This window comes from Centroberyx gerrardi, unplaced genomic scaffold, assembly GCF_048128805.1.
Source record: "Centroberyx gerrardi isolate f3 unplaced genomic scaffold, fCenGer3.hap1.cur.20231027 Scaffold_88, whole genome shotgun sequence".
Classification (NCBI taxonomy): Eukaryota; Metazoa; Chordata; class Actinopteri; order Beryciformes; family Berycidae; genus Centroberyx; species Centroberyx gerrardi.
Window position 1 is genome coordinate 31,279 of NW_027605223.1, and position 6,860 is coordinate 38,138.

The 6,860-nt window shown below is 46.4% G+C and overlaps 1 pseudogene across 1 annotated transcript in view; it reads left to right on the forward strand.

Annotated features, from left to right (window-relative positions):
- Nucleotides 1-745: 745 nt before the first annotated feature.
- The window catches only part of LOC139920547 (phosphatidylcholine:ceramide cholinephosphotransferase 1 pseudogene), a 9,327-nt pseudogene continuing 3,212 nt past the window's right edge, over nt 746-6,860 (forward strand). The window contains exons 1-2 of the transcript XR_013504189.1: nt 746-1,041; nt 5,214-5,933. The product of XR_013504189.1 is annotated as a phosphatidylcholine:ceramide cholinephosphotransferase 1 pseudogene (transcript). The remainder of the gene's footprint in view (nt 1,042-5,213; nt 5,934-6,860) is intronic.

Here is a 6,860-nt window from a genome sequence, read left to right on the forward strand (position 1 = left end):
TCGCGACAGCACCGTTAAAACTTCTGTACGTGGACGGTTAAAACTCCTCCACTCCGGGCTACGATAGTAACTAAAACATGCGTTCCCGTTATTGTCGTCAGAGCTGCGTCAAGTCGCCAGAGTTAGCCGGGATAAGACCGGAAGTCAGGCGGTTTTCCCTTCAAAATAAAATAATAAAATTGGTCTAATTACAAACAAAAGTACTGTGGTGTAAGGAACAGTGTTTCTTGGACACAGTAATATTATTACTTCCCCCAGTAACGAGTAGTGTAATCAATTAATGTTTTAATTCCAGTAATAATTTTACACTTACCAATCAAATAAATAAGTTGTTATTTTTGTGCTGTGCACACAGCCACAACTTTTAGATTTCCATTGTCAGAAATTAGCTTTTTTTGTTTTTTTTTACATTGATTTTGCTGGTGACAATATCTAAATGACAGTGGAGAAAGTCTGTAGCTTGGTTTATGCTTAGTGAGAGGGTTTCAAAAGTGTTCATTTAATGGGTTTTCACTGAAGGCGAAAGTTGAATATCCCCACTCTGTGTGTGTATTTTGATATTCACTAGGCCTATGTGACTGAATATGTGCTGTGGTGGTTCATCTTCACTTCCGTACTTTGTATTACTCAAAAACTTGCGTGATTTTTAAGGCTTTTATTTTGAAAGAAGCAACCGGAAATCGTGTTCTTTATTCCTGTTACTTGACATGCTGAACGCTTTGCAGGCCAGCGTGGGGCGGAATCTTCCCAGCACACATTTTTCTTTACATTTCACATCTTACACTGATATATTTATACAGTCAGCCATCTTTTAAACTCACCGCCATCTTGTATCGACTTAGATAATTACGAAAATAAAGTGTTTTTCAGGAAACGGAAAAAAATCGTGAGTTCTTTACGGGTCTTAAAATAAAAGCCAATTCGTGGCTGGCTCGGCTCGTTCTGCTGCGGGAGAGAGGTTCAATGGACGGATGAATAGATTGAGGGATGGAGGGATGATTTACAAACTGAACCTGATGCATCTCCTTCTCTGTGGCCAAGGTAAGACCGTTCTTTTTGTACCGAGGGAAGGGTACGCCAAACTGTATTAAAAAATCTGCGGGTTTAATACTTCCTTGCTTCTCGGCAAAGGGACACAACTGGTAAAACGTGACTTTAAACCGTTTAAGGATTTTTATGAGTCGTTCTCAAATTCGGCATACATTCAATACAACAAGCAGCTCGCATTTCACTAACATTTTAACTTTTAGAACCGCTTCGCCCGTTATTCCCATTATCATCTCCCGCTAAATACAGCAGCGGAGGGCGGTAGCGAGCAGTGTGCATCACTCCTAAAAGTTAAGACTGTATCGAAGTAATTGCCGCTAGGTGAATTCCTTATATGCCGAATTGACCAGAAGGCCGTACTGGTTCAGACGAGGTCTTACATACCTGTTCTACCAGATATGCATGTTAGCAGATAAGCAAATATACGTCAAATTGGCAATTTTTTGAACGGATTTGGTTTGTGGTTCTCTCGTTTCTCGTGTACAAATGGATAAAGTAAAGAGTGAGTGTTGATGGGTTCAGGGTGGCCTGGCGGCTAAAGAGGATTTCTTTACACATTATTATTATTATCTTATTAACTTCTCGTGATTCACAGTGACAAACTGAACGTTAGCCTGTGTGTGTGTGTGTGTGTGTGTGTGTGTGTGTGTGTGTGTGTGTGTGTGTGTGTGCGCGTAGGTGCGTGCGTGTGTGTTTGGTCTGTTGCTGTTTATTTAAACATGTCAGTGGATTGGTTCTCTGGGCTGGAAAATATGAGCCATCGCTCTGTGTGTGTGTGTGTGTGTGTGTGTGTGTGTGTGTGTGGCCTCAGGAGAAAACTAAAAAACTACTTGGGGTCAAAGGTTAGGGTTAGGATTACACACATACTCTCTCTCTCTTTCTCTCTCCCTCTTTCTCTCTCTCTCTCCCTCTTTCCCTCTCTCTCTCTCTCCCTCTCTCTCTCTCTCTCCCTCTTTCTCTATCTCTCTTTCCCTCTTTCACTGTCTCTCCCTCTTTCTCTCTCTCTCTCTCCATCTCTCTCTCTCTCTCTCCCTCTCTCTCTCTATCTCTTTCTCTCTTTCCCTCTTTCACTGTCTCTCCCTCTTTCTCTCTCTCTCTCTCTCTCTCTCTCTCCAGCTCTCTCTCTCTCCCTCTTTCTCTCTCCATCTCTCTCTCTCTCTCTCTCCCTCTTTCTCTCTCTATCTCTCTATCTCTCTTTCCCTCTTTCTCTCACTGTCTCTCCCTCTTTCTCTCTCTCTCTCTCTCTCTCTCTCTCTCTGTATTTGTCTCAGTGAACAGAAAGCACATGACTGTTTGGTTCATATTGAAAATAAAAGTGTGTGTGTGTGGTCAGCGATTGTGCAACACTTCATCAGCGAGCAAGTGGTAACAACCGCTTCCTCTCCCAGCAGTGTGTGTGTGTGTGTGTGTGTGTGTGTGTGTGTGTGTGTGTGTGTGTGTTCTAGTAGTTACCACTGAAGACACCAGTCAATACATGCGGTAGATTTTGTGTATTTTGTTAAATCATGTAGTAAAAGTAAAAACTTTACAGCCTCAACATACATCAAAGAATCATGTTGAGATGTTATATTTCTATTATATGTAGACTGTCAATAAAACACCCTGATTGGGTTTGAAATTATTAATTTATTCAGTCAGAAATACGATCATTTATTGTTTCTATAGTTACAGTTCTGCTACAGTGTAGCATGGATGCTAGCTACTGACGTTTCTATGGTTACAGTTCTGCTACAGTGTAGCACGGATGCTAGCTACTGACGTTTCTATGGTTACAGTTCTGCTGAAGTCGTGTTTGTCAGAAGCTTGTGATAAAATTGAATTTGTAGTAGAAATACAGAATGTGTATTCAGAAATACACTAAATAATAATTAACTGTTGGTGTTAACTAATGGTTAGTGTTGATTAATGTGTCCACAACTGGCCAATCAGCTTTCAGTACAGGGATGGAGGGATGTTGCCAGCTTTCATATGAGAGAGAGAGAGAGAGAGAGAGAGAGAGGAGGCTAGGTCAGTTAGAGGAAGGGAGTGGCAGAGAGAGAGAGAGGGTGAGAGACATAGAGAACCATACAGAGAGAGAGAGAGAGAACCATACAGAGAGAGAGAGAGAGAGAGAGAGAGAGCGGGAACCATGAGAAAGAGAGAGGGTGAGAGACATAGAGAACCATACAGAGAGAGAGAGAGAGAACCATACAGAGAGAGAGAGAGAGAACCATACAGAGAGAGAGAGAGGGAACCATACAGAGAGAGAGAGAGAGAGAGAGAACCATACAGAGAGAGAGAGGGAACCATACAGAGAGAGAGAGAGAACCATACAGAGAGAGAGAGAGAGAGAGAGAGAGAGAGAGAGAGAGAGAGAGAGAGAGAGAGAGAGAGGGAACCATACAGAGAGAGAGAGAGAGAGAGGGAACCATACAGAGAGAGAGAGAGAGAGAGAGAGAACTATACAGAGAGAGAGAGAGAGAGAGAGAGAGAACTATACAGAGAGAGAGAGAGAGAGAGGGAACCATACAGAGAGAGAGAGAGAGAGAGAGAGAGAACTATACAGAGAGAGAGAGAGAGAGAGGGAACCATACAGAGAGAGAGAGGGTGAGAGGGTGAGAGACATAGAGAACCATACAGAGAGAGAGAGGGTGTGACTCAGTGAGTGTCAGACAGAGAAGACGCAGCGTGAGTAAATCCACTTTCTCATTTGGTGTTACAGTTATGAATCGTTCCTCCAGAACATGTAGAGTGGAACTATGAGACTGTGAAGTGTGACAGTGAGACGTCCGAGGGGAAATATACCAAAAACTCTCAAGTGCTGCACATGGGGATGGAGAGGAGGTGTGTGTGTGTGTGTGTGTGTGTGTGTGTGTGTGTGGCTAATATAGGCTAACTCTCCAGTAAACGTCAGAGCGAGTCGTATCAAACTGATGGAAGTTATATGAAGTTAGGGTCTAATGAAGGGAGATGAAGAAGAGATGGCTTTTTCTGAATAGGTTTTTCTTTCTAGAGGCCCTTTTCACCAACATGGCTGCCGTACTTCCGCAGGGTAAAGCCAAGGAGGTTCTATATTAACTATATATTAACTTCTATATTCTATATTATTATAGTAAAGCTGGGTTCTCTCCACTGCCAGCACTTTCTGTCTGTGATCACTGAGTTAGTGTTTCAACATCATGTTTAACAGTACAGCTGTTTCACTGACAGATCTTTCTGCTTCTGTTGTCAGACGACTGCCAAACTATAAAAAAAATGATTTGATCGAGGATCACAAAATGCTAACAACCAGAAGTTAGCGTTAGCCAGTTAGCATTTTGTGACTCGATCACAGTTACTTGAGCAGGTAAATCTGCTGAGTGGAGGCTTCAGTTCAAATGCTGCAGACTGGCCTGATTGGACGGATTTCAGTCATTCTTTAGTGAGGGAGCCAATCAGGAGCGAGTCCAGCTGTGATGCGTTTCCTGGAGTTTAGACTGAAACTGACTGGAAAAAACATGCTACCTGCCGCTTCACTTGTCATTGTGGGACATGTGACCTTCAACGGGAGGAAGATCTGTCAAAGTGAGACTGGTAACCGGTGACACTTCTCTGTAGGTACGGTTAGCTTAGCTGTTAGCATTGATCCACAGTGCTTTGCAAAGTTTGTCCTTGGCAGGCCTCCGTAGTGCAGTGGCTTTACAAATGTGTTGTGGTTTCTGCCGCCCTCTAGTGGTCAGAAAGTGTCACTTATTGCAGCTGTAAGTGTTTGACATGTCAGCGAGGCGTTCACCACCTGAAGCAAAATGTGAATTATCCAACATGGCCGATCCGAACCTTGTTGAAGACACGGGAACGCACCTGGGTTATTGTAGTTTGGGAGTATTATAGTTCTGCTAGTTTTTATTTGTTTATATTGTTTTCAATTTTTCTTTTAATTTCAGTCTGTTTTCCATCAGTCTGTTTTGTATCTTTTGTAATTGCAAAATCTTTTGACTAAACGTCTTATAAAAAACAAAATTGTTGAAAGTTTGGTTTTAAAGTGTGCGGCAACACATGAAGCTGAGCTATCAACTCTTTCCATTCAGTCGGTGGAAAAAAGAAAATAGAGACTGAAATTCATCATCCTTTCTGTCCTCAGTAGGTGGCGCTGTCGAAACAAGCGCACCAGTTGTTTTCTAACCCTCTTCTTTCTCTCTTTCTCCCAGGTGAGTCATCATGACAAAAGTCTCTGATTGGTCGGGAGAGGACGTTGTCCGTTGGCTCGGCGACCAGGGACTTCAGGAGTACTGCGATTCGCTGAAAAACCTCAACGGGCGGGCTCTGTTAAGCCTCGGCCAGTCGGACTTCACGGCTCCGCCCCTCTGCTTGGTGACGTCAGACGGCGGGAAGCAGCTCCTGGAGCGGATCGAGACTCTGCGGATCGAACACCACATCCGGACGCACCAGAACGGCCGCGCTAACGGGAGAAACGCGCCCGCTAACGGGCTAACGGCGCTCGCGGTCGATGGCGGGATCGACGGGATCGACGGCATCGTCAGCGGCGACGCCAAACACGCGCATTCGGCGCAGAGAAACGGGATACGAAACGGGTTCCACCGTCAGAGCGGGAACGGCGATCCCGGCGCCGACTCGGCGGTCTGGATCCAGATCCCGGCTCCCGGTCCGGACGCCGCCCGGCCGGCGTTCCCCGAGGAGTGGGCGAAGACGGGCGTGGCGTTCGTCTACGGCGTGGTCTGCATCCTGTCGACCACCGTCATGATCTCTGTCGTCCACGAACGCGTCCCGCCGATGGAGGCCACGCCCCCTCTGCCCGACAAGTTCTTTGATTGGTTCTCCAGGAGGGAGTGGGCGTTCACCATCTGTGAGGTCATCGGCCTGCTGCTGCTGACAACATGGCTGCTGCAGTGCAGCCTGCTCAGACACAGGTGTGTGTGTGTGTGTGTGTGAGAGAGAGAGAGAGAACTGTCCCTTTAAATCAGATCAAAGGTTTCAGTTCTGGGTTGCTAATGGAAACCAGATTTGACCCTTGACCTTTACTTCCTGTCAGTAACTGTGTTTCATTAGTCATTTAACCAGCCCTCCTCCACTTCCCCTCGGCAGTTGGTAATACGTAGCACCATATGTAATGCGAGTGGCCACTTGCAGAGCGGGGGGGGTGGGGTCAGAGCAGGGGGGCGGGGTCAGAGCAGGGGGGCGGGGTCAGAGCAGGGGGTGGGGTCAGAGCAGGGGGGCGGGGTCAGAGCAGGGGGCGGGGTCAGAGCAGGGGGGCGGGGTCAGAGCAGGGGGGCGGGGTCAGAGCAGGGGGTGGGGTCAGAGCAGGGGGCGGGGTCAGAGCAGGGGGCGGGGTCAGAGCAGGGGGGCGGGGTCAGAGCAGGGGGCAGGGTCAGAGGGGTAGCAGAATATTTTAAATGGAATGCACTTGCCGTTAAGCAGGCCTAATAATAAGAATAAGTAATAAAAATTACACAGAACAATGAGTAATTAAATATTGCAGATGAGTTAATTTCATAAATATGTCTAAATCCTCTAAATATTGTTTGTTTACTTGCATTTATATTTATCACCTGTTCGTGCACCGGAATTGATGGGCGATCACAATGCATCCTGGGAAATATGCGCTTGTGAAGTCTGCATCGTTGTTGACTCGCTGCCTCGGCCCCCGAAGGGTCGACCTCAGGAGAGGAGGAGGAGAAGAGAGGAGGAGGGGAAGTGAGGAGAGGAGGAGGAGAAGAGAGGAGAGGAGGAGGGGAAGAGAGGAGAGGAGGAGAAGAGAGGAGGAGGAGGAGAAGAGAGGAGAGGAGGAGGGGAAGAGAGGAGAGGAGGAGGGAAAGAGAGGAGAGTAGGAGGAGATG